This window comes from Hylobates moloch, unplaced genomic scaffold, assembly GCF_009828535.3.
Source record: "Hylobates moloch isolate HMO894 unplaced genomic scaffold, HMol_V3 SCAFFOLD_2, whole genome shotgun sequence".
NCBI classification, from domain to species: Eukaryota; Metazoa; Chordata; class Mammalia; order Primates; family Hylobatidae; genus Hylobates; species Hylobates moloch.
In genome coordinates, this window is record NW_026652277.1 from 1,457,227 (window position 1) to 1,484,286 (window position 27,060).

The 27,060-nt window shown below is 51.3% G+C and overlaps 1 protein-coding gene across 1 annotated transcript in view; it reads right to left on the reverse strand.

Annotated features, from left to right (window-relative positions):
* ADARB2 (adenosine deaminase RNA specific B2 (inactive)) overlaps positions 1–27,060 on the reverse strand; it is a 554,344-nt gene that overhangs the window by 386,164 nt on the left and 141,120 nt on the right. The window lies entirely within an intron of this gene.

Sequence of the window (27,060 nt, forward strand, 5' to 3'; positions counted from 1 at the left end):
GGGGGGGAGAGAGGCATTGGTTTGTCATTGCAGGACTGATCTGGAGGCCAGAACCAAGACTCAGGGCAGGGCTGTTGGTGAGGCCCCAAACGGGCCTGGGAAGGCCTTGCCTGGTCACAGTGTTTTGTGGGCCTGAGGATTCGGGCCACGTGGTACTCACTTGACCAGATAGTTTATTTTAACGATGGAATTATAGAGAATTTCTGTTTTCCCTCTGGGAGGCTGGAGTCTGAGCCACTGTGGTCCGTCACACAGACACTGCCTCCCTAAGTGACTGACCCTTAATAAAAACCTTGGACACCAAAGCTCAGCTGAGCTTTCCCGGCTGAACCTTGGACCCGGAGGCTCAGGTGAGTTTCCCAGCTGGTGACACTGCACACATTCTCACCATAATTTCTGGGGGAACTAAGCCCATTCCCGAAACTCACTGGGCAAGGACGCCTGGAGGCACGTGCCTGGATTCTCCTTGTTGTCACCCAGGCTCCCCTCCCTTCGCTGGTGACAATTTGTGGACTTTCACAAAGTTAAACAATGGCTGCTGGTGCACCAGCCTTACCCAGTGAGTACCAGTGAGTACAGAGCCCAAGGGTGGTTTTGGGGACCCCCGGCATAGCCAAAGACCCCTTCACTGACATGGTGAATACACTGTGTAGGTCCAGAGACAGTGATGACAAACTAAGTTTCACAGACTTTGAATTTGGGAAGGCCAGTGAGATATCCCAGCCAAGATACCCTGGAGGCAGTGGAGCAGGGTGAATAAAGTCTCACCAGAGGGCCAGATTTGGCAAATGCATGGGTTGCAGTTGAAGCCACAGATGTGAATTGCAGTCCAGTAAGTGTAGGGGGAGTAATGGTCTAGGATAACGAGAGAAAGAGATACTGGCACTGACAGAAACAGGAAGAGAAAAAGCCGGCAGAAGCTACATGGAAAATACCACACTCAAGGGAGGTTGGCTAATGGTGTCACATGATGCCAGGACACCTGGAGAGTTAGGAACCTGGGAAGGGTTATTTTGTGACCTGGGCTGACAGTTTTATTAAAAGGGACAAGTGAGTAGCCAGAGTGTGAGGGGCCAAGGCAGGCCTGGTGGGAATGAGGGGATCTGGCTGGGCCACAGGGGCGGGGGAGAGAGGCGTTGTTTTGTCGTTGTTCTTGAATTAAGCTTGTTGAGTTGCCAACTACAAGATGCTAAAAGAGAGGGAGAATCTGAAGATGTCTGAGGGGAACTGCAGCCGGCTTTCAGTACAGGGTGGGAGCAGAGGCTGGGGTCCGGTACACGGAGTTCAAAACACTAGGGTGGAATTGCTTTAGCTGGGGGGGTCCCCTCCTCTCTCATTGAAAGGCGGAGTGGGGTGGGGCGTGGAGCTGGGGGGTCCCCTCCTCTCTCACTGAAAGAGGGAGTGGGGTGGGGCATGGAGCTGGGGGGTCCCCTCCTCTCTCATTGAAAGGTGGAGTGGGGTGGGGCGTGGAGCTGGGGGTTCCCCGAGTGTATAAATTGGAACTCAGCAGGAAAAACAAGTTTCCTTAAAAAAATTCGACTGTCTCTGTTTAGCAGGGACACAAGGCGTTCTTTCTGAAAGCCCTGGGAGTGGATGGATTGTGATTCATCTTTGTTATTTGATTATTCCAAAGGTATATTTGTGGGAGAAATGCAGGAAGGAAGGAGGGAGATGGGAGGAGGGCACAGGGGCGAGCAGGGTGCCCAGGGCTGGTGTTTCCACCCAGTGGCATGGATTTGTCCTGATTGTGCTAAAAGAAGACGCTGCCTCCTGTTCTTCCTCTGAGACCCACCCATGGTCAGTTTAAATAAGAGGCGAACGCAATGCAGAGCACTGCACTGAGAGAACTTCGTAAGAGAGAATGCAATGCACTCTTCCTCCTCATTGTCACGGAGTTGGCCAGATCCATTGTCCCCATTCTCTAGACTCCAAAACAGATGCCCTGGAAAGGTAGGAAATATTACAGGGTGCCCAGCGGGATGACCCGATCCCTGCTCAAGCGTGGGAACGACCCCAGACCCTTCCTTCCAGCCAACTGGGATCCCAGAGAGACGGCAGCCAGGAGAGCCTCTCACCCCCTCTCCTGGGTGCTGGGTCTGCAGCGTGAGATTAGATGGAGCTCTCCGTGCCCATCCAGGAATCCTTGAGTTTCTCTTAATATGCAATAGAAGCTTACAATAGAGGGAATCCCTCCAAAACACAACACACAATATTGTTTAGGAGAGGCTACCAGGGATCCTCTCTTTCCAGTAGGCTCTGAGAAATGGGGTCCCTGCTCTCCACACCACAGCCCACACCTGGAACCCCTCCCCCCTGCAGGATGCCCGGCCACCTGCTCCACTGTACTCGGCAAACACACAACTACATTTGGTTTGTTTTCCTCTCTGGGCCTCTGATCCAATTTTTAAGCACCTCCTTGTTGCTTTATTCTCCCCGAATTTCCTGGAAGTGCTAACCTCAAAGTACCATGGAAAATGCCTTCCTAGAGTACCTTTGGCCTGACACGGCGAACAGCAGCTATTTTCTGAGAAAGCTCATTCTTTGGAGAGTCTCAGTGTAATTGCACTGATCGTGCTGGCTCTGGAAACCTCGGAGCCACCATAGGTCTTTGAAAACCAACGAATATGAGTCAACACATTTTTGCAGCTAATGACGCTCTCTAGTTGATTAAAGCCGATGGCCCACATGGCCCTATTTACCACTATTTACTGGAGATATAAATGGCACGAACCTCAGGCCCCTTCAGGGAGGTTGCAGCCACACAGACCGACACTAGAGAGGTTTTAGTGTTATGCAGTCTCACGGCTTTGGAGTGAAAGGAACTGATTTTGGAATTTGTTAGAGTGGTGGGAGCTAGAAGGGATTTGGAGACCAGTAGATACCTCGGTTGTACAGACAAGAAAACCGCAACCCCGAGTGCTTAGTCATTTGGCAAGAGTGAAGGCGAAGACGTGGCAGATCTAAAACGCGGAGTCTCTGCCTCACGGTCCCCGCACTTCCCAGGCCGCTGTGCGAGCCCTGTTTGTGCTGCAACAGGATGAATCGTGTAGAATTCAGAGACTAAAGGTGCATTGTGCTTTTAAAATAAAAAGGACAGCAGAAAAGGGGCTGTTCTGGGCTGTATTTGGCCCTGTCAAAATTCACATGTGGAACCCTGACTCCCACGACCTCAGAAGGTGACAGTGTTTGGAGGTGGTGTCCTTACAGAGCTGATGAAGATAAATGAAGTCACACCTTCCCTTCCTAGGCGGCTGTCCTTCTGCCCACCCTTCCTGCCATCCCTCTATTGTAGAACTGGTAAAACTTCCATTATTATTTTTAAAGCAAAAATAAAATAATTTTAAGGTCTGTCTTCTAATGACATCTTACTTGGTAACCGAGAAATAAAACAAGAAAACGAGGAAGCACCTGAGGCGCCGGGGCCTGGGGATTGGCTCCCAAAAGCCTCCTTCCTGCCCCTCTGGTGGCCGATGGGCCCCAGGTCCAGCGATGGCCAAATCGAAGGTCCTGCCGGGCTTCTGGCTGTGAATGTCTCTGGGACACAACGTACCAAATAGACAGGTGCTCTGAGAAGTGAGGGCTGAGCTGGGCTTGTCAGAACATGCTGAGAAAGGCAGAGAGAATGGGACTGACTGGCCTTTATACTGCAGACACGGAGTCCTGGCCTCAGGAGCGGCAGCGTGGCCACCCCAGGGGGGGCGGAGTGAGGTGAGTGAGGCTGAGGGGCTCCAGGTAGCCTCCTGCATGGAGCACGCAGGCTCTGGCCAAGCCTTCCTTCCGCACGTGGCCTGAGCCTCCTCCCTCGCAGCCGATCACAGAACCATATGGTCCCAGTCGTGCCAGCAAGTCATTATCAACCGGGGGTTAAAGGCTGCTCCTGGCCACTCCCACTCCGAGCAGGTGGCTCTGCAGCCCCCAGGACGCCCATGGGGGGAGCTGGCCTGCGGCCAGGAGCCTTTGCTTTGCAGCTCGTGGACTGCACTCCAGGGCAGCCGTGGCCCGTGCCGTGTAAGTGGATACAGCCTTGGGTTTCACTGCACTCTCCCTCCTCTCTGGCTAGTTTCGGGCCCTGTCCTTGGGGCATTAGGAGCGTGAAATGCCTGCAGACCCACGGGTGATGCCCTTTTCAGAGTAGGTGAAGAGAAGTGGGAGGCACAGCCCCAGTGCTCGCCCCAGGGGGCCGGTGGGAGCAGGATCTGTGTGTTCGCCCCACAGTGGCTCCAGAGAACATGGGCGGCTGTCCTGCCCAGCACTCAGCGAGGGGCTGCCAAGGTCAGCTTCGGGGAACAGTCAATCAACACATCTATTGGGGACAGGAGGAGGGAGGGAAGGGGAGAGAAGGGCATGAAGAGTGGCCCTGGGGTCAGAGAGCACCTTCCTCTGGCCTGGTCCTGCCGGACACTCACCCCTGGCGGAAATGGAATGGATCCTTGTGGTCTTGTCAGGTATTTTGTCGACCTAGATTTTCTGTATGTTTTGGTTTTCACCTTCTGTGGAACGGCACCCTTAATTAATTCATTTGTTTAGTCACTCATTCAGCAAATGTTTGTCAGGATTTTTGAGGCAGAAACTGTATGTCACCCCCACGGTCTGTACCAAGTCACTGTGGGAACATCCTGGGACATGGGGGGAGAGCAGTGTCACCCACAGCTCCCTGCCGGAGACCCTGCCCCATTGCCAGGAGCACTGCGTCCTCACAGCCTGGGCCAGCACTGCCATCTCTGAATGCCACCAGACACCAGGTGGCTCATAACATCAGGAAATGACTGTTTTAATCATTAATTACCAAATAAATGTCATTTTGCTGGTACAATATATGCAGTAATTTCTGTCATAAATTGACATCTGTAAGTCATAAATTGCTTAGTTTTAGCTGCTTTTAATTGCTGAATTTTCCCAAGCTACATGGCGCACACATTTTGGATCAGGTTCAAACTCCTCTGGCACCGGGCGCCTTCTGGGAACTGGCATGGACGAGGCAGGCAGCGGATTCTGACGGTGGCAGCAGCGCGAGAGGCACCCGACCTCTCACTGAAACGTTTGGCCTGCTCCCAGGAAGAGGTTTCCGTGGAAAGCAAGAAGACCCTTTAATCAGAGGAGATTCTAGCGGGTCTCAAAGGAAGAATGCAGTTTCCACCGTGGAAAATGGAAATCAAAGGAACACGATGCTCCAATGGACTCGAGGAGGCCGGCTGCGTCTTGGCATAGTTCAGAAACATCCCGGCTTCTTCTCTGTTTGATTTCCAACAGGTTATTCCCGGAGGAACCACAGTCCTTTCTACCCAGAAGCCTAAAAATACATGCTTTTGAGAGCACTGCCAGAGTAGGTTAAGAATAAAGAAGGCGTTTGGAGCGCAGGCAGAAGAGACTTGTGCTCTTCTAAGCACAGCGACCGTGGCAGGAATAACGAGCTGCAGAGGCCACACCCTCACGTGGGAAAGGCATTTCCCATCGCCCCAAACACAAGCCCTGCGCCTCTCGCCTGTAAAGGAAGTCCAGGCTCACTCAGAACCGGTAGAATTCTAAGATTACACAAATCAGCAGAGGAGGCCTGTAAACTGGCATCTGGAAAGTCGGCCGGTGGAGGCGGTGCAGGGTCGGAACCTGCCCCCAGCGCTCAGCTCTGCTCCGTTGTCTCAGGGGGCCTGGGGGGGGGGTGGGGGCTGGGTCCCGCAGCCCAGGGCAGAGACAGAATCTGGGGTCTGAGGACCCCCAGGTCCCCCAGGCTCATCTCAGCGGCCCTATTTCTCTTTCCCCCACCCATCTGCAGGGCAGGGCCCTGGTGCCGTCTCCGGGTGGCCTGTGCCCAAGGCTCTGGGCTTCTTACTCAGCTGCTCAGCTCCCCAGCATCCAGCCAGCCTGGGGCAGGGGCCGGCCTGTGGCTTCCTCATTCCTGGCTGTTTTCATGGGGCTCCCAGTCCTTCCCTCGCCCATGGAATCACCTTCTAGGATTAAATTCCCTCGGGTTTAAATGCACAGAGTCATTTTGTTCTCATGGTTGGGCTGTCACAGAACCATCAATGAACGCTGTCTCTTCCCTGGTGTATGCTGGAGATTAAAAATTCACTTAAAAACACACCAAGAACCTCTGCCCCGGTCTCCACTGTCCCCCAGCCAGCATCCCCCCAAGTTCTGCTGGTGATGCTGAAGCACAGCTTTCTTCCCCCGGGGGGAGGTGACTTCAGGGCACAGACGACTTCCCTTCATTCTCCTGCCTTCACCACAGCCCCCAACGGTACTTCAGTTATTGTGGGCGTCAGTAGGTCCCTTCCGATTTCAAGCAACATGTGTGTCCTGGGCCTGTCTTGCCTCTTATTTCTAGGATAGCTTTGTTTACACTACTAAAAAGGTATTTTTAAACATTTAACTTCAACTTTTCTTGTGGGTTCAGGAGGTACGTGTGCAGGTTGTTACCGGGGTATACTGCGTGACGCTGAGGTTTGGGATATGAACGATCTCGTGCCCCAGGTAGTGAGCATAGAACCCAATAGTTTTTCAACCCTGTCCCCTGCCCCCTCCCAGGGTCCATTGCTCCCATCTTTATGTCCGCGAGTATCCAATGTTTACCTCCCACTTACAGGTCAGAACATGCACTGTTTTTCTGTTTCTGCATTAATTTTCTCAGGGTAACGGCCTCTAGAGTCATCCGTGTTGTCACAAAGGACATGATTTCATTCTTTTTTTATGGCTGCATAGTGTTCCATGGTGTCAATGTGCCACATTTTCTTTATCCAGTTCACCACTGATGGACACCTAGGCTGATTTCATGTCTTTGCTATCATGAATGAACACAGGAGCACATGTTATCTTTTTGGTAGGACAATTTACTTTCTTTTGGATGTATATCCCAGTAATCGGATGGCTGGGTCAAATGGCAGTTGTCTTAAGTTCCTTGAGAAATCTCCAAATTGCTTCCCACAGCAGCGGAGCAAATTCACATTTCTACCAACAGCGAATAAGTGTCCCCTTTTCTCTGCAACCTCACAAGCATCTGTTATTTTTTGCCTTTTTAATAATTGAAAAGGCATATTCTTAAATACAATTTGAAGCTCAATCATCCTTCGTAAGAGAAGTGGGGGCTAATGAAGTTTCAGGGAACTCATGTCCTGTACTTTCTTGAAGTGTGAGAAGTTTGACCGCAGGGACCATGAGTGTGCTGTTGCCAAAAATGAAGGATGGACCGGGGCTTGATTAAGAAACTGTGTCCCTGTGTCAGGTGTGCGAGACTACAAGGCAGAGCTGAGGGCCTTGTGAAAACATATACGGGCCGGGCGCGGTGGCTCACGCCTGTAATCCCAGCACTTTGGAAGGCCGAGGTGGTTGGATCACCTGAGGTCAGGAGTTTGAGATCAGCCTGGCCAACATGGTGAAACCCCGTCTTTACTAAAAATACAAAAATTAGCTGGGCATGGTGGTGGGTGCCTGTAACCCCAGCTACTCGGGAGGCTGAGGCAAGAGAATTGCTTGAACCCTGGAGGTGGAGGTTGCAGTGAGCCGAGATCACACCACTGCACGCCAGCCTGGGTGACAGAGTGAGACTCTCAAAAAACAAAACAAAACAAAACAAAAAAATGAAAACATATATGTTGTGCATGTTAATGAAAGAATGGGGAAACATTTGAAAATAAGAAATTGTGTTTTTCTTTGTGTTTCATACATTCTGAATTATCAGCTCTTAGAGATTAGGGTCTGGAATCCTTCAGTTCCTCACACTGTTTAATATGATGCTCAAGTGATGAAATTCCCAGGATGAGGGGCACCTTCCCATGGCTGGGAAACGGGGACACAGCTTCAGGGCCCCAGGTCTTCCTTCCCTCTTCACCCAACCAAGAGCACCTTCAAAGAAAGCCTTCCTCTCAAACAACAAGCCTTTTTTTTTTTTAATTGCTTTACTGAGGGACAAATCCCTTTGCTTGAGAGGGTTCTAGAAGAGGAAGGGGATAGATGCATTGTGTAGGATATCTTGGATTTGTGTTTCCACTTTTCTTGGTGAAGCAATTCCCAACTCTACCCTGTGCCGATTCCAGAGTCCTGCCAGCAAAAATGCTCTACGTCTTCCTCCTTGTCTCCAAATATTCCCTCCCCTCTTATTCCCTGCTGGTGCTTTGCAAACTTCACTGTGCATTCGAATCACCTAGGATCTTATTAAGTGGAGATTTCGACTCCATGGTCTGGGGAGGGCCTGAGCATTTGCTTTCTTCTGTCTCTTTTGCAGCTGTTGAGGATGGCCTGATGTCTGTTCTCACATCACATAGCACTCCAAGTACCCCGGCTGCAACCAGAGCTCAGCAAACCAGGACCGGAGGGCACATCCACCCTGCCTGCCTGTGTCAACAGAGTTGTGTGGGAGCCAACCAGCCCCCAGGAAGACCCCAGATCTTCCTGCCCCTGACCACAGCCCTGTCCCCGGAAGCATATGCTGCAGACACTCGCTCTGCTGCAGATTTTCTGCACAACCCCTCCTCATGGGGGAAGGTTTGGTACCTGAATGAGGCCTCTTTTGACCTCTACTCCTATCATTATTTTTGGTGACCTCAATATTTATGAAGGTAATAACTTGGTCTTTAATTCAGACAATTTTCACCTCCAGGAATCTTGTCCTGCATCACACTTTTCTTCTTGAGTCCTGTGGTCATCACCAAAACCTGTCCCTCCTCGGAAACCTCAGTTTAAGCATCCCACTGTCCGAGGGTACCTCTTTCCTTCCCATTTCCTCAGTTTCAGGTGTCCAGTCCATGGCACCCTGTCTTTGCCCAGTCACAAGGTCCAGTCCACTGTGCTCCCATCTTTACCCAGCCACTGTGTCCAGTCGATGGTGCCCCCATTTTTGCCCAGTCACCGTGTCCAGTCCATGGCACCCCCATCTTTGCCCAGCCACCACCTCTCATCTGACGCCCCGTCCTCCCCTTGGTGCTGGGCTTCTGCCTGTCCCTCCTCTGTCAAGTGCACCTGGACCTGGGAGTGACCTTGGAGTGACCTTGACCCTGGCAGCTCCAACTCTCCACCCATCTCAGGGCTGCACCGGAGCCCTTGAAACCTGGCTGGAAGGAAACAGCAAACCCTGCCACCTGGAGTCCCCTAAAATTCACAGCCACAGGCCTCCAACAGGCCCCACGCTTCCCGCCAGTCCAGCACATTTCCTGGTTAATTTATAATTCCGTTTTCCCAGGCAGCTATTTTGCAATTTCCAGGCTCAACAAAGCCTCCAACAGTTCTTCACCTTCCTAATTCCCAGCTGTTGCCCACACTTGTTTATTTTATCAAAAGAACTTCCGGGCCGGGGGTGGTGGCTCACACCTGTAATCCCAGCACTTTGGGAGGCCCAGGTGGGTGGATCACTTGAGGCCAGGTGTTCGAGACCAGCCTGACCAACATGGTGAAACCCCATCTCTAATACAAAATACACACGCAAAAAATTAGCTGGGCGTAGTGGTGGGCATCTGTAATCCCAGGTACTCTGGAGGCTGAGGCATAAGAATCGTTTGAGCCCGGGAGGCAGAGTTTGCGGTGAGCTGAGATCGCGCCACTACACTGCAGCCTGCGCAGCAGAGGGAGACCCTATCTAAAAAAAAAAAAAAAAAAAAATCCATGTTCTTCCAGCACCTGCAGCTGCCACATTCCCCACCCTCCTTTTAAAGCAGCTGAGGTCCCAGCCTCAGCGGCGTCACCCCAGGCCCAGCAGTGAGCGTGGCTTCCACGCTCTTCATGGAGCAAACAAGAAAGGAGCTGCCCGGATCCCCTGCCTCTGGAACCCTCGCGGCTCCATCCTTCCCACCCCCAGGCTGTGCCCGGGCGCCGTCTCCCCGGAGAGCCCCCCCGTGCCCCATCTAAATTTGCATCCCACCACTGCCCCCTCCGTGGGTGCTCAGCCCCCGTGTGCCCCATCTAAACCCGCATCCCACCTCTGCCCCCCTCCGTGGGTGCTCAGCTTGCCTTATTTTTCTTCATAGCCATGACCACTTCCCAGCGTAACGTGCATGTGTTTCTGTTTTATCCACGGATGTTTATGTTCCATGAGAACCAACACTGGGCTGGTTTGTTCACGTTTGGACTCAAAGCCTGGCACGTGTACATCTGGTATCTGTGTCTGGCGCTGCTTTTGAGGCTTGGGAAAGGTGGGTAAAGTCTCCCAATCACATCCCCAGTGCTGAGACAGTCCACGCACACATCACGTGAGGCTTTAAGACACTGATGCACTTCAGCTGCAGGGACCGTCAAATCCAAGCTCAGGAGAGAATGACGTGGTTTCCAAGGTAAATGCCAGATACTTGCTTCTCCCCACCCAGGGCTCTGCTGCTTTTATGGAAATGCACATTGCTGCGGGAGAGGAAAGAGGGCTGAACAGATCATGTTGCAGTGTGGATATCGGTTTTGGCTGATAAGGGCTGTGATCGCTGGCTCTTGGGGCTGTCCCCGACAAGGTGTCAAGGGTCCTGAGATGCTAATGTGCGTGGTGAGGTCAGAGTCTCTCTAAGATCCTGCAAGTGACTCGGGTCACATCCCCTGGGGAGGGTCCTCCAGAGGCTGGTCCACTGGGTGGACGCCTGGGCCCCTGAGACGGAGGACTTCTCTTCCACCACCGGCCTGGCTCAAAGGACAGATGCCCTCTGGAGATGTGGCAGTTAAGCTACCGTGACAGGGGATGGGTGCTGACTAGCAGATCCTAGTGCAGATTTTGACACAAGAAGGTCAGGAGGAGCCTGGGCTGGTGGGGCGTGGTGCTGAGGTCAGCGGTGGAGGAATAGGGCGAGAATCACACCAGAGAACAAATGCCTTGCTCAGCGACTCCACAGTCCTGCCCTGGGTTGACTGATGATTTTAGACATTTTAAGAAATTTCATAGGGTTTTCTGTAGATTTGACAGGTCTTTTCATTTTGGAGCAGGAAGTAAAAATGATAGGACTAAGCAAAGAAAAACAGTTTATAAAGAGGAGCCCACGCTGCGGTGACATTCTCATCATCGCTAGAGACAGGCGGCTTCTCGGAGGCGTGTCCTCACCCGCGAGGGAGCGGCAGGCTTCTGATTGTTAAAGGACCCCGGGCTCCACATCAGATCTGTGTAAGTGAGGAATCCCACTGTGTGGACGGCAGGTGAAAACTGTCAGTGTAAACAACCTATTTTCATATCTAGGACAAAGGTTAAGACGGGAGATTTTCTCCTTCCACGGCCAACCTGGATTATTTATCTAACAAATCCTAAGATTCCCAGACTAGTCAGCTCCCTAACGCATTTCTCTAAAAATTCCTGAAAAGAAAACAGAGCCAAATGTTTGTGTTTTTCTGGACCCCCTAGCTGAAGCCTGTTCCTGAAACGCAGCCTCGAAAAGAATGGGATCTGCTTTCTCCCTTGTTCCTGCCGAGAGGTCAGGAGTGATTATTAGAAACATTTGATCAAAACCACAATCGTTTTAGTAGAGCAGCAAGAGTTTAACAACTTCTTTCACCCATCGCACGCAGCAGAAAATCAGACGAGAAGGATGCATTTCAACGACCCTGGTGCACCCTGGGTCATCACGAGGGGCACCCTGGGTTGTCACACATGTGTGAACACACAGGCACCCTGGGTCATCACGCACATGTGAACACATGGGGTGCACCCTGGGTCGTCACACACGCATGAGCACACGGGCACCCTGGGTCGTCACACACGCATGAGCACACGGGGGGCACCCTGGTGTATAAAGACATCAAGGAGATACTTGAAATTCATTTTTTCTTTGAAAGGTGTTGTGTGTGGGTCACTGGCAGCCCCTCTCTCTCCAGAACTGCCAGGATCTGAGTGTGTAATTGGCACGTGTGCCCTGGCTGCGGGACTGGATGTCATAGACCCAGACAACTTGTGTTTCAAATGCAAGGTACAGAGACATGAATTTATTTTCATCAGTCCCAAACTTGCTCATTTCCTTGACTGCCTAATTTTTTTGGAACTGACTTCACACAGCATTCAACACGTTCTTCAACTAATATTTCCTGAGGGCTTGATGGGCTCACCACTGTTTCAAGCACTGAAGATTCAACAAGACAAAACAAAATGAACAAAAGACCAAATCAGCCCCCTTGTCTGTTCACCCAGGCTGGGAACCATATGATCATTTCGGAGCCTTTTCTTAATCCCAGATTCGGGGGAGTTGCCGGGACCTGCCAGTCTTCCCCTCTTTCCACCTGGTCCTCCCTGCAGCTGCTGGGCCTGATCTTGGATGCTGATAAGAGCTTCCTAAATCAATCTCACGCACGGCACCCTAGAACTCCCCCCAGGCGGAGGTCTGAGAAGCTCCTCCAGCCCGAAGGCCTTCAGGGGCTCCCTGGCACTCAGGATCCTCCTGATGGGGCCACAGCTGCTTTCCTCAGCACCGCCGCTCCCTCGGCACCCACTTCCTGCTTACCCCACTTCCCCTCTCCCACTCTTGCCCATGCAGCCAGGATTGCCACATCGTGTCTTTGCTCCTGATGCCTAGAAGCCCTGGAAATATGCAGATCAGATCCTGCTAAAACGCTTCTGTGAACTGCAGTCGCCTCTGTATGCAGCCCCAGCTCCCGAGCTCATCGCCTCCCGGGAATGGTCCTGCCTCAGCAGGAACCTGTCTCCCTCTGGCCATTCGCACTGCAGTTCTCAGGGGCGCCTGCCACATGTCCTGTCTTCTCAGGGACCCTTGGTTCTTCTGCCTGGAGCAGCCCCTCTCACCCAGCCCAACCCCCTCCCAAGCCCAGTCAGCTTTTGTTCACCGTGAGCATTCATCTCTGGGCCCCTAGATCTGGCCATTCTCCTGCGAGCGTGTTCGGCTCATGCTGCCAATCCATGTCCCTCCCAGCCCCCATCACACGAGGCCCTCATCACTCGTGCAGCTGCCGTTTCCTTCTGGCAGGGAGAGAGTCTTCCCTTCTGGAGGGCAGAGACCTTCCTGTCTCAAAAAGTCACAGGACACAGAGGTTAGGGTCAGGGCTCTGCCATCAGACCCACCTAGTTACAAGCTCTGCCATCAGACCCACCTAGTTACAAGCCTCACTCCATCACTGGGACAAAAGGTTCCCAGCATTTCTGAATCTGCTCCTCAAGTGTGAGACAACAAAATCTAGTGTGTCAGGTACATGCGGTGCGCTCATGAGCTGTCTCCCTGGAACTGGCTCAGTACATGCCAGTTACGATCTGTGATCGCTCATTTATCTCCAGCACCTGTGATAAGGCCTAGCACATAGTAGGTGCCAGTGAATATTCCTAAAAAGGAGAATGACGCTCCCCTGGTTGGAATACTTCCTGGAGCCTGGCCCTTGGCATTCGGCTAGACCTGAATTCAAATCATGGTTCTGCCAGTTACCAGCCTGCCATGACGGGCAGGCCACTTCACTTCTCTTTGCCTCACGTTCTTCAGTAGGACAGCCAAGGTCAGGCCTTTGCCCTTGCAGGGGTGTGGGGAGGCCACCGCATGGGCTGGAGACGATGCAGGTAACAGTGGCGTCCCTCATGGCAGAGACTCAAGAAATATGATTGAAGTTGTTATTACTGTTCTTCCTCTTCTTCAATTGCTCCTTCAACAGGTGTTTCCTTAATCTCTCAGCCAGAAAGAAGCGCTTCCCATGCTGAGATCCCACACCCTTTGGTGCTGTCTATGGTGAGAACGTCGTTCACTTAAGGTGCTGACTTGAGTCCCTGTGTCCTCCGCACGTGACCTCCTGAACCCTTTGAGCTGTCCATGGTGAGAATGTGGTCCCCCTAAGATGCTCATATGTATCCCTGCATCCTCCCCACAAGATCTCCCACACCCTTTAGATCTGCCTATGGTGAGAACGTGGTTGCTCTAAGGTCCTCACGCGTGTCCCTGCGTCCCCCTCCATATGACCTCCTGCATCCATCTCCCACATCAGATGCTTGCCGCTGGCTGTAGCTTAGCTTAATCATCTTCTTATCCTCCTTGGCCACTTAAATATTAAGAGGCCATTGATGAAATTTTGTTGAATGAATATAAGGTCACTACTACAATCACGCCAGTTTATGGAACAAACAGAACGCTGACTTAAGGAAGAGAGAGCACTCCCTGTCTCTATAGGACATTTGATTTTACTTTTATTATCTTTGTTTGTTTTTATTTCTGCCTTTAAAACAAACCTAGAGCTTTGTAATAATAGCAATACCTTTTGCCTTAACAGCTCTTAGGGTCCGTGGGCCGCAGGGTGAATTCAAGATTCCCGAGATCTCAATTCATCAACTTTCTAGAGAATTCAAGGAATGGCTCCTCCAGTGATTCAGGCCTGGCCTTGGCCATAGACCTGCATCCCACCTGGCCTGGGGGCCGACGTGCAGCAGCACAGGTGCCTTCCCCTCCCTCCCGCGCAGGGCTCTCCACTCTCCTCGCCTGGAATGATACCATTCCTGTCCTTCTGATTATGCTGGCACCAGGTCTTCTGTGAAATTTGCTTGAGAACATTTTAGGTTCTGGACCTCTCATTGCACTCTGTCCTATAATTTGCGCCATCATCATCTGTATGTCTGTCAGTCTACGACTTTGGATCTACTTATGTGCATTATTCTGGTTTCTTTATATGAAACCTCTTCTTGTGTCTTTTTCTGTTTTAATCTAATTCCAGGAAAAATCATTGCCTGCAACACAGATTGAATATGTCTTCGTGAACCACTATAAATACATGGGTATGCATGTAATGTTATGCCTCCCCTCCCCCTTCTCGAAGCACGCCCTCTTCTCCAGTGCTGTCTATCTTTTTTAGATCCACGGATATACTTGGAATTTCTGAAATGGAACTGAAAGTGTCTACAAGAGGAGAATAGGCTGAGGGGAGGCAGCAGGGAACTGGGCCAATCTCTTGGGGTCCTTAGAAGCAATTAGGGAGCATTGTTGAAAGGCGTCTAACTTCTGCCACCCAGGACAAGAGAGAATTTGAATACTAGGATTTGGCCACCTAGAATAATTTACCTTATTCTGTTGAGTGAGAGCAAACAGCTTTGTTTTTTTCCTCCTGTATTCCACAATTTGTCCAGGCTGACTATACACTGTATTTGTGGTATGCCAAAGACACTTATTTCGTCAAAGCATTAGGAATGAGTATTTTATCCGAAGAAGATTCCTGGAGAGAAGGGACATTTCGGTCATCTGTCTTGGAGGTTTGGTGTGTTCACCTGCTTCTCCGTGGTGGGCAGCATTGCCTGCTCTGGTCCTGCCTGTAACTCTGCGCCTCACCCCATCAGTCATCACCGTCTCAGCTTAACTCTGCAAGGAAAGGAAGCCAGGATCGCAGAGTCCTCCATGTAGGCTGGTCCGAGAAGGACAGAGTTAAGAGATCTTGATACTTTTATCATCGTTACTTCTCCTCCAGGTTGAGCTCAGTCTAGCAAACAAAACAAAACTCATCTGTGTACAGTGAGTGTGTGTGTATCTAGTGGAGAATATTTTGTAATTGTTTGTAAGATGGTTTACTTCCTGTGAAGCTTTCATTCTCATTTCACATACCCAGAGTTCGCAGTTGTTGGATTTGCCAGGGACAGACCCAGCTTTTGTCCCCTGTACTATGTAATTTCTGCTAGCACCCCCTTGCCCAGTTAACAGGGTCCTGGTTTAGAAAAGGATTCATATTTTCAGTCTAAACATGTGTCTCCTTTAAAGAACGGTACTAAGAAATTGTTCTTTTTTCTCTTTTGTTAGCAATTCTAATTTGTTTTCCCAAGTTGCTACTCTAAAGACCAGGTACCATGAAATCCTAATTGCTTTCCCTCAATAGCTGTGCACACGAGAAAGTAATTTGGAAATAATGGGCAGCGTTTTAGTGGTTACTGTGGGGAAAAAGAAGTGCATTCATTTTTCAGTGGAACAATTGTGTGTGATTCAGTGATGTATATTTTCTAATAGCAGATGGCAGATTCAATGACAGAAATTGCAACTCAAATCATTCATTAAAAAATTCGTGTCACTTTGTTAGATGTGGTGATTGCGTTCTAAACTGGAAGTTGAATTATACACTGTTTACATATCCTGTTTAACTCTTCTATATATTCTGTATATCTACATATAACCATTTTAACTGCAAAATTCCATGCACGTATATGTTCCTTTCTTAAATGTGTGCTTCCATATAACTACATTCTTTAAAATTCTAACATCTAGCTAAAACAATTTTTATGAACAGAAAATAATGTCACTATAATTGACTTAAAATTAATAGGAAGATCAGAAATGAAGAGGTATAAATATACAACACACCTGTCAGGAAAGAAAATAAAAACCCGGGGGTTTTGGAAATACAATGTAAGTAAGAATTCTTCATTGTATTCTCTTTAGTTTAGACTTCAGAGCAGACTTAGAACTGTGAAAGGTTAGAGAGCGAAGGACGAACAGTAGGAAGGCCAGTGGGCACGCGTGTGGGTGAGGCTGAGGGTGACTGGGGGTCCCTGTGATGCTCAGAGGAAGTCTGTGGGTCCTCCCCCCACCAAGAAGCAGACCTGCTCACACTGATGCCTGAGCATTTGGAAGATTGGAGTCTGGTCTTATGGAAACCTGCCCGTCCACTTCGAATCCTTTCCCAAGAAGCCTGAGATGACCCATCACTTTCTAGATGCTCTTTCTCCCAACGTGCTTTGAACTCGGAGGCGTGAACCCAGTGCGGGGGGGTGGGTGGTGCCTGCATGTGGCTGTGGGTGTTGGCTTTAGCGTGGGTCTCAGCACCCTGCCCAAGTCTCACATCCCAGGTCTGTCTCTCCCACTCTCCCAGGCCAGGGGACCCTCACTGGCCACAATCCTTCCATCCGTCTGTCAGGACCCAAAGCAAACTGCCCCCCCTCTGAAGAGGAAAGGCCGGTCAGCCCCTGCAGGGGGCTTCGTGCCAGGACACTGGGCATGGCCAGGCATGGGGACTTCGTGCTCGTGCCTCTTAGCTGTACCCGGGCACCCCCGCAGCCCTACCAGGGCACTACTGACTTTGAGGCTTCTGATGCTCGGCGTCTCGGAGGCAGACCTTCTTTTATCCTCTCTCCCTCACCACTATCTTCCTCACAAGGATTCATCCACTGCCATGCGCATAGCAGGGGATCAAAGAGCGTTGGTTGAAGGAATGGGAAACTGAGGAATGGACGGTTACGTGCCTCACTCGAGGCCAAAGTGTTTAGCGGCCAGACAGGCCCGGGATCTGATCCCGACTCCTCGGGGTGCCCTTTGCCTCCTGCCTGCGGGAGCAGCTCAGAGACACCGCTGATGGCACGGCATCACCCCATCTGGAGAAGCTCGATTCTTGACAACCTGTGTCACACAGCAGCAGCTGCCATTCTCTCTAACTCACAGGAAACCTAAACAGGTTCACAGGAAACACAGCTGAAGAATACACTGGATCATCTCAGTGACCAGCGAGAGACGGCGCAGTGCAAATCACCCGGAGAACAGTGTCACCTCGCAGGGCCTGAGCCGCCGGTCCAGCTGCAGGGGCCTCAGCGAACACGCGGTCCAGCTGCAGGGGCGTCTCTGCAGATGCAACTCCCCACAGCCGAACTTCTCACCAGTCAACCTGCCCACGTGAAGTGTAACCCAGAAGTCTGTGGTTTTAGTAAAAGGCTATTTGCTGAGTTAATAGTTTAAAAAATACCAAAAAGATGAAAGAAGAAAGAAAAGAAGGAAGAAAGAAAAGAAGGATGAAAGAAAGAAAAAAGAGAGGAAGGGAGGAAAGGAGGGAGGGAGGGAGGAAGGAAGGAAAGAAAGCTGGAGGTCTTCACGTGGAGTTAACACTGTCACCGTTTCCTACGGAGTTTGGAGACCAGGCCCTTGGAAAGGTACGCAGGTCTGATTTACTGACACTGGGCCCAACTCCTGAAATGCTGACTTTTGAATCTAAACTTGTGTGTGTGTGTGTGTGTGTGTGTGTATATATATATATATATATATATATATACACTAAATGGACAAAACACACATGGCAGAATCCCCCATTTGTCTTGAGCCTCTGTGGCTAGTTCAGTTCCCCAAGTGAATAAGTTACGATTTCTATGACGACCTGGAAGGGTCTGAGACAGGAGATGCGCCCGTTAGACAGGAGATGGTGAGAGAAAGACACAGAGAGACAGAGACAGAGTAGGACAGAGATAAAGAGACAGAAAGACCCAGAGAACAGAGACAGAGACAGAGTGGGACAGAGATAGAGAAACAGAGAGACAGAGAGATATAAAGAGGGACAGAGACAGACAGAGGGACAGAGAGAGACAGAGAGATATAAAGAGGGACAGAGACAGAGAGTCAGAGAGAGACAGAGATATATAAGGAGAGGGACAGAGACAGAGAGAGGCAGAGACAGAGGCAGACAGAGAGACAGTGACCAAAAGAGAAGGTGGTGGTGGGGGGGTGGGGGAGATAGAGAGAGAGAGAGAGAAAGAACTGTATCCAGATGTACCCAGTGGCTTCCACAAACTCCAGCAGCGGCTGCTGCTTTGCTGTTTCTTGCCCGTTGTGTGGCACCAGACACACACCCTGTGTCACGAACCCCCAGCCTGCAGAAAGCGAGCAGCAGGAGGCGTGTAGAGAGGCCGGGCAGCTGGGGAGCAATCCTCTCTCATTCCCAGAGGGAGTGTGGCTGGTTTACCCAACACCTAACGAGGTCAGCAAAGGTTGCCTCTGGGTTCTGACCCCATCTGTTTTTCAGCTTCTAATTTTATTCTTAAATTCCATTCTGATGAGCTGCAGAGGAGGAGGCCTTAGGAAGCATTTCTACCTTCGCACCTGTCTCCTTTTTGGAAATTAAATGCAGCCATTGTCATATCTTAAAATCAGTTTAGGGTTTAATTGGCCATAAATTTGATCATCTTTTGCCTTCATACTCTAGACACATAGAAATTATTTTCTAAAATATCATTTTTTTAAAAAAGTAATACTGCTCAAAATACTATGATATTATGCTCAAGACTCTCTTATAAATGACGTCCTAAAAGAATGGCAGCATTTGGCACTGCTTGTTTTTTATCCCTACATTTTTATACTGCCTTGGGACATTGACAATTATTATTTAAATCAAAAAGGAAACCAAAAATAATTCACATTTTTGGTCACTGTTCCTTGAATAAATTACTAAATCATGGCTGGGAACTCCATTTTGAAAGTAGCAGTTCCTCCTGTCATGAAAACTACATATATTGATTTTTGTCACCAAGAACAAGATTCGTTGTCTCATTTACATATAAACGTATATAAGTTAAAACTACCTTAAAACTTCAGTATACTTTAGAAGATGTTAAATGCATCCCCTTATGACATATTGATTTGTGCAGTTTTATTTTTTAACAGTATATGTTGAAGTTGAGTGTGCCACTATTTAAAAATGTTTGCGGTATGGTGAATATACACTAGGATTTAGCTTGAGACTGATGTTTTTTAAGATGTACTAAACACGCGAGTTCACTTTGCCATCTCTCCCCCTCAGCGGTTGCTACCTGGGCTGATTAACCACGGCTCTGTCCCCTTTGCGTCCCCCAGGACGTGCACCTGGGAGGTACTGGGTAGAATGCCCAGGGACCGGGGAGGGGAAGCAGGACGGGCACCACGCTCGCCGCACGGCAGGAAAGGCCTCCCTCCCGAGTGTGTCTCTAAGCCTGGTGGTTTCGGGATTCGCTGGTTTCTTGGCGAAGCCTCAGCTGAAGCACGGACCTTTTGCCTCGGATCACGTGGGCGTCTTACACCATTTCTCTCACCAGAGGCTCTCACGCCCCCTGGCCTGGCACAGCAATGGGTGATTCTGGAGGGCACAGCTATGGGAGGAGACGGGGATTGTGACAGGGGAAAGACCAAAGTTAGCCCTGCTAGTGCTTTGGAATGGCATGGGGGCTGGTAATTGTAGTGGCAGGGAGGACGGGGCAGATAGGAACCCACAGGGACAGGAGGGTGCTGGACCCGAGTGGGGATGCAGAGAGGACACCGCATGCTGGAAACTTCCAGGAGGATGGGAGACCGCACCCTGGAAACCGGAGGACTTGAGTGACAGGTGCGGGAGAGGCTGCTGCTCCAGTCTTCCGCGAGCACAGTCTGGCCAACGGGGAACTCAGGGCAAACACCTGCTGGGCTTTAGGGTCTCCTGCCTCCCAGACAAAACCTCTTATTGGGTCTTCCAGTTTCGTGGAATTGAATTGATTCCATTTATTTATTCCAATAAATAAATATCGAGTGATGTGAAAGAATCAGCGTTTCTAAGAATAATTTTTAATGCACTCAGAATTAAGGGAGAGTTAAAAGAAAGCCCACTCTAAAGTCGCTTCTTGAAGGCCCTCGCGTTTGAACATCTGCATCCAGCAAAGGAGACGCACACTTTCCTGCAGAGCCAAACGGGGATCATACTATGTACTTCTAGAAGTGTAACTTTTGATCTATTTTTATTTTTTTTTAAAAAGCCTGTATGACAGGTTTTGTTTACAATTTCATGAAAATATTTGCATAGTGCTTGATGCTGATACTATAGTTTATTTCAATCATGTTTGCATTCTGTGATATTTTCTCATTACAAATTTAGGAAGTAAAACAGATAAACGGTGTGGAGTTGTTCAAAGCAAAATCACCAGCGGGATTTGAAATGTTTTTCTGCTGCAAATGAGTAAGAATTGTGGATATTGTGGCAGCCGCAGTTCCTGAGGAGCTATGAAGCCAGATACGTGAGTGTCAGGACTCACTCTTTCATCTCCCCCTTTTCCTTTGGTTGCAGAGGTGAGCGTGCAGGTGAGCAGGCAGATGAGTGTGCAGGTGAGTGGACAGGTGAGTGTGCAGGTGAGTGGACAGGTGGGTGTGCAGGTGAGTGGACAGGTGAGTAGGTAGGTGATGTGCTGGTGAGTGGACAGGTGAGCAGGCAGATGAGTGTGCAGGTGAGTGGACAGGTGAGTAGGCAGTGTGCAGGTGAGCAGGCAGATGAGTGTGCAGGTGAGTGGACAGGTGACTGTGCTGGTGAGTGGACAGGTGAGTGTACAGGTGAGTAGGCAGGTGACTGTGCAGGTGAGTGGACAGGTGAGTGTGCAGGTGAGTGTACAGGTGAATAGGTAGGTGATGTGCTGGTGAGTGTGCAGGTGAGTGGACAGGTGAACAGGTAGGTGATGTGCTGGTGAGTGGACAGGTGAGTAGGCAGGTGATTGTGCAGGTGAGTGTGCTGGTGAGAAGACAGGTGAGTGTGAAGATGAGTGACCAGGTGAGCTTGCAGGTGCGTGTGCAGGTGAGTGGGCACCTGTTTATCTCAGGTCTCTACAGGGCTGAGCAGGCAGGCATCAGGCAGCTATGCTGTGAGGCCACCAGGACATAGAAGAGGGAAGATAAAAATGGCTGCAGGAGGCTCTTCAGGGACTGACGGTGGGTGCCCTTTCTCGTCCGTCTGAATGACGGTGAGGGTGTTTGTTTTGTTTTGTAGCATGTTGGTTCGTATAGAAGAGACAAGTGCCCAAGTCTTGTCATTCTCACTTGTAAAATGGGAGGACCACCCCTGTGCCATGCTAGGCTGAGTACTGACTGGGTAGTATGTGGGCAGAACTTGGCATAGTACTGAGCCCTCAGTAAATAGTAGATAAAGAAGAAAATAAACACAACACTTTGTAAAGAGAGAGGGCTGGGGAAGAGGGTGGTAGAGAGGAGGTCACTGAGGGGAGGATCCAGAGAGCAGGTGCTGCAGCCTGGGCTCCGCAGGGGCCAGCCTGAGCCGGGACTTCCCCTGCGTGGACATTTGCTGTTGGTGCTTCTGGGCCCCAAGTATTCCTAGTGTTCTTCTGCACCCATGCACGGCTTTTCCCTGCTTGGCTCACTCACACATCCTACTGCGGCACGGCAGGCGGGTCTTTTCCTGCAGTAGTGACCTTTTTCCACATCCACTGCCCCCCAGTGCTCACTTACATGGCCAGAGTGGCCCCAGCCTGTGAGAAGATAGGCTTCAGCAGCCCAGGCTCCTGCAGGCCAGCGAGCTCTCAGCAGAGGTGGAGCTCAGAACAGGGCTTTGGGCTTCAGTTCAGGAGGCCAGTAAATGAACAGAGGATGCATCTGCCGACATTTGCTTGGAGACAGACAGTGGCTCTGTGTGCTTGTCTGGGGTGGGCCTGTCCCTGTCACTATGGGGATAAGAGGCTCAATGATCCAGGGGACCACGGCTCTCCGCTGGGAAAGGACAGCTTGGATGAGCCCAGGTGGGGCTGTCACTGGCACTCAGCTGTGCTCAGGTTGCAACTCCCCACCCCGTGTGCACCAGCTGTCAACTGCTGCTGCCTGGGATAAAGGGGCCTTCCCCCATTTGCCCCCATGTCACAGAAGAGCTTGGGGATATGTTGAGCATGGGGTGGAAACTGGTGAGGCCGAAGTACACAGCAGAAAGTAAAGGCACCATCAGCAGAGAGCCGGGCCGGTGCCTTGAACACCCCACCCTCGCTCTCATTCCGTCCCCTGACGTCCATTTCTGAGAGAAGGTGAATAACACGGATCATGCAGTGGCCACGGCGGCCTCTCCCTTCCCCTCCCAGGCCCAGGCACACTCTGCAGCTCCTTGCTGAGGCTTCAGGAAGAGCTCAGTGTCCTTGGCAGGTTGAGGAGGAAAATGCTGGGTTCTCGTTATGACGTTCTCCATGCAGCAGGCACCCAGCAGGGCGGTGCTCTACCCGGCCCCTCGAGGTAAGATCATGGGAGCCAGGACTGGGGCACCCTGGGATGCAAGCTCAATGGGGTCTGGTGAGGCCCTCCTGCAGCCTGGTGAGCCCACTGCAGCCAGCTCCTCAACTGGCCATAGAGGTCAGTGACACCCAGTGTGATGGCCGCTGGGCAGGACACAAGACACGTCCTGCTAACCCTCCATCTGTCATGAACTATATCTCTTAACCTTTTGGGGCCTTTGTTTCTTACATTAAAACAATGACAAGACCTCCATGATGTACCTGGCATTTTTTGAAGATCAAAATGTCTTATATCTGAAAGACCTTTAGGAAAAAGATAAGATACCCACACAGGGAATCCTGAGGCTGCAAATTATGGAAGGTGGCGTCCTTCCCTCCCGCCTCCCAGCTGAATCATCAACTGAGCGAGGAGGAGCCACATGTGATGTGGGCCAAGAGCACGGAATGGAACAGCCTCTTACACGTGCACAGCAAGAAGGAAACAGCCGGTTTGAGGGCATTTTCTCGGAGGACATGAGTCAAACCTGCATAGATGATGAGGCGTCAGGCTGGGACAAGGGCTTTGAGTTGAAGATTGAGAAACTGGTGCTGCAAGCAGAAGGGACATGGTGAAATGTGGAGTTTTAGGAAAGAGAATTGGGCAGATGACGGGAGCCAGAGGACGGGTTAGAAGTGGCACGAGTCTGCTTGGACTTTCCTAGAAAGCACCACCGAGAACAGACACTCCTGTTCCCAGCGTTTTGGAGGCTGGGTGTCCAAGGTCAAGGTGTCAGCAGGGCTGGTTCCTCCTAAGGTCCCCGTCCTTATAGACCCTGCTGTCTCCCTGTGTCCTCACGGGGTCCTCCCTCTGTGCGTGTCCTAATCTCTGCTTTTATAAGGACACCATGCAGATTGGGGTAGGGGCCACCCTAAAGACCTCATTTTACTTATCTCTGTAAAGACGCCACCTCCAAATCCAGTCAACTGAGGTCCTGGTGGTCAGACTTCAACCTGTGAATTTGGGGGACACGTACAGCCTGGAAGAGGTGGCCATTTCAGTTACCTGACATGAGGCAGGCGGGGCTATGTTGGCAGAGTGGAGAGGAAAAGAGGATTTGAGGGGTGATTTCAGGATGCTGAGTGGCACTGCCAGGAGATCCAGAGGCAGCGATTCAGGGGCTGAGTTGACAGAAAAACATAAGCCAAAGGAGAAACCGTGGGCAGCAACATTGTAACAGGTAACAGGGCTGAAACATTGTAACAGGTAACAGGGCTGAAACATTGTAACAGGTAACTGGGCTGAAACATTGTAACAGGTAATAGGGCTGAAACATTGTAACAGGTAACTGGACTGCAACATTATAGCAGGTAACAGGGCTGCAACACTGTAATAGGTAACTCAACTTCCTGACTCCCTTGTACAGGTTATTAAGCTGAATTGGTTTTGTGGGTGAATTAAGATTATTGATGGACCAGAATGAATCAATAGCAGTAAAACCTTAGTAAGTAGCACTAATTAATTCACCCCTCACGGAACGGCTTGCTTGTGATTGGATTTTATGAACAGAGCAATTCTGCTATTTTTGTTTCTTAAAAAAAAATTAAAACTAATGTATTCCCCTGGCTGCTTAAGAAGCTGCTATATATTAAAGGCCAGGCTGCTCAGCTCATTAAAAAGGTAGTGGTTGGATTCTGTATTCTCAGTGCTGATTATTTTTCTGGGAGGGAAATGCATGCTCGTTCTGGCAACTCACAGGTGGTGATTGTGGAGAATAATAGGTCTTAAAGATGCCAAAGCAGCACATTTCACAGCGGAGACATGGGAGAAAAGTAAGCAGATGGGCATGCAGCACTCAGCGCCAGCACTGCCGGGTCAGAGAGGCCGTGGAGGCCCTTCCTGTTTGCACACCCTGGAGACACGTGTGCAGACGCTACTCTGAGGGGCTCTGTGCCCAGCCACCCTCTCTCCCCCTCGATCCTCAGCCTCCTCCCCACCTGCTCCTGTGCCTCGGTGGCCCTGGGGTGGAGGAGGGTGGGAGGTTCAGCTGGGGGACTCTGTGGGATCCCCTGTGGTCAAGCTCCATGGTTTCCAGATGGGGTCACAGAGACCCAGGGAGCCTGGTGGTTTGGCTCTGGCCTTGGGGCAGGGCCAGGGTCATTTCTGAATCAGCTCAACCCAGTCCACCTGCATCCCTCCTCCATTGCACATTGCTCAGGAAACCCGTCCTGTCAGAGAGCCCATGAAGCGCCTCAAGTCAGAGAGGGGCACCTATAGCTGCAGAGCACACAGCCCATGGGAGGGGTGCTCAGGGGCCATGGAAGGGGGTTCAGGATCTGTGGGAGGAGGCTCAGACCCCCCCCCATCCAATAGGATAAGCCTATTGGAGGGGGTTCAAGGCCACTGGAGGGGTGCTCAGGGTCACTAAAGGGAAGTTCAGGACCCATGGGAGGGGGCCCAGGGCCACTCTGGGGGGGGCGCAGGGTCACAGGAAGTGGCTTAGGGTCACAGGAGGGGGCTCAGGGTCACAGGAGGTGGCTTAGGGTCACTGGAGAGCTCAGGGTCACAGGAGGGGGCTTAGGGTCACTGGAGGGGCTCAGGGTCACAGGAAGTGGCTCAGGGTCACAGGAGGGGGCTCAGGTTCACTGGAGGGGCTCAGGGGCCATTGCAGGAGGGCTCTCCCTGCTGGACATCCTGCAAATAAGGTAGCAGCAGTTCATGCCATGGTTCTGTGGTGCTGGCAGGAGCTGAGAAGACTGAGGGTCCCGTGAACTGCAGGTGGGACCCCCGGGATAAGCAGTGCTAGGTCTGTGTCTCCGTCCAGTGATCCTCGGTCTCAAGTGGGTGAGGGGCACTGTGCAACCCCCATTTGGAGACAGGTGATCATCAGTCTGTAGTGAGCAGAGGGGCGCTGTGCACCTGCACCCTCCAGTTGGAGATGGAGCAGCTGCATTTCCTGAAGCTTTGAGCCCTGAAACCCGTGTCCCCAGGGTCTCTCAAGGAAAGGCCCTTGGGGACAATGGCTGCATCACACACTGAAGGTGGAGGATAAGGAGGGGCATGTGGACTTTGTCAAGTGCGATTCAGGCCCCATTCTGCTGTGCGGCCCTGGGACAGCAGCTGCTCGCCCTCTCCAAGCCTCAGTTCCCCTTCTGGTCTTGGAGGCAGTGAGGTGTCTCCAAGGGGCTGGGGCTGGGTGACAGCAGGCCTCAGGCTCTGGGCAGGTTGCTGGCCCGGGGAGGCTCAGCAGGTGCAGTGTTTTCTGTCCCCTTGGGTTCCCGTGGCTGATTTAACAGATTCACTGCAGTTCTCACGAAGGACCCCCCAACTTTCTCCACCTTGGAGAGCCCTAGGTCTGGGGTGGCTCAGACACAGCAAGGAAAGAAGCCCAGATGCACTCTGGTGTAAGGCCATCCAGAAGCTACAGTGGTATTCTCATGCACACAGGAGGTGGATGGAAAGAAGCTCAGGTGCATCCTCATGTAAGGCCATCCAGAAGCTACAGTGATATGCTCAAGCACACAGGAGGTGGATGGAAAGAAGCCAGGTGTGCCCTGGTGCAAAGCTGTCTCGGAAACTGCAGTAATACCCTCGTGCACACAGAAGGTGGATGGAAAGAAGCTCAGGTGCATCCTGGTGTAAGGCCATCCAGAAGCTACAGTGATACGCTCATGCACACAGAAGGTGGATGTTGTTTATTGAAATTAGAATCTGATCAGGTCTCCTTTATTTGGTCTGGTGACTCTATCCAAAAGCAGTGGTGCTTGTCCCCAGACTAGCACTGACGTCATTGAGACCAGGGCCTCCGACCAGGGCTGGCAGCTGCGAACGTGCCAGGCTGTAGGAAGGCCTTGTGGCTGTAGCTGGTGAGGGTGGTGCCCAGGGGACGGTGGGAGAGGATGGCGGGTGGAATGAACGTGCAGCCCCACCAGCTCTGCCGCGCACGACACACAGGGAACAGCGCGATGTGTTGCATGTGAGCTGTGTCCGCCAAAGTCCCATGCTGAAGCCCTAACCCCCAGGACATCAGACGGTGACTGTATTTGGAGATCGGGGTCTGCAAACAGGTAATTACGATCAAATGAGGTCATAGGATGGGCACAAATCCGATCTGCCTGGTGTCCTTATAAAAAGAGGAGACGAGGACAGACACAACCAGAGGGACGACCCTGGGAGGACACAGGGAGAAGACAGAATCTGCAAGCCATGAAGCGAAGCCTTAGGCAGAGCCAGCCCTGTGGACACCCTGATCTCAGACTCCAGCCTCCAGGACTGTGGGAGCGGGAAAGCCAGTCGCTCCAGCCGCCCCATCTGCGGGGTTTCTTTCAGCAGACCCAGCAAAGCAAGGCGGCGTGTGCTGCATCTCATTTACACCTCGTCACCACCCCACAGGATGGAAATGTGAACGAGGTAAACTTTAGGGGTTCCCAGCACTTCCCACAGCGGAACAGATGGCACGTGCAGAGGCAAGAGGGCCACGCAGCAA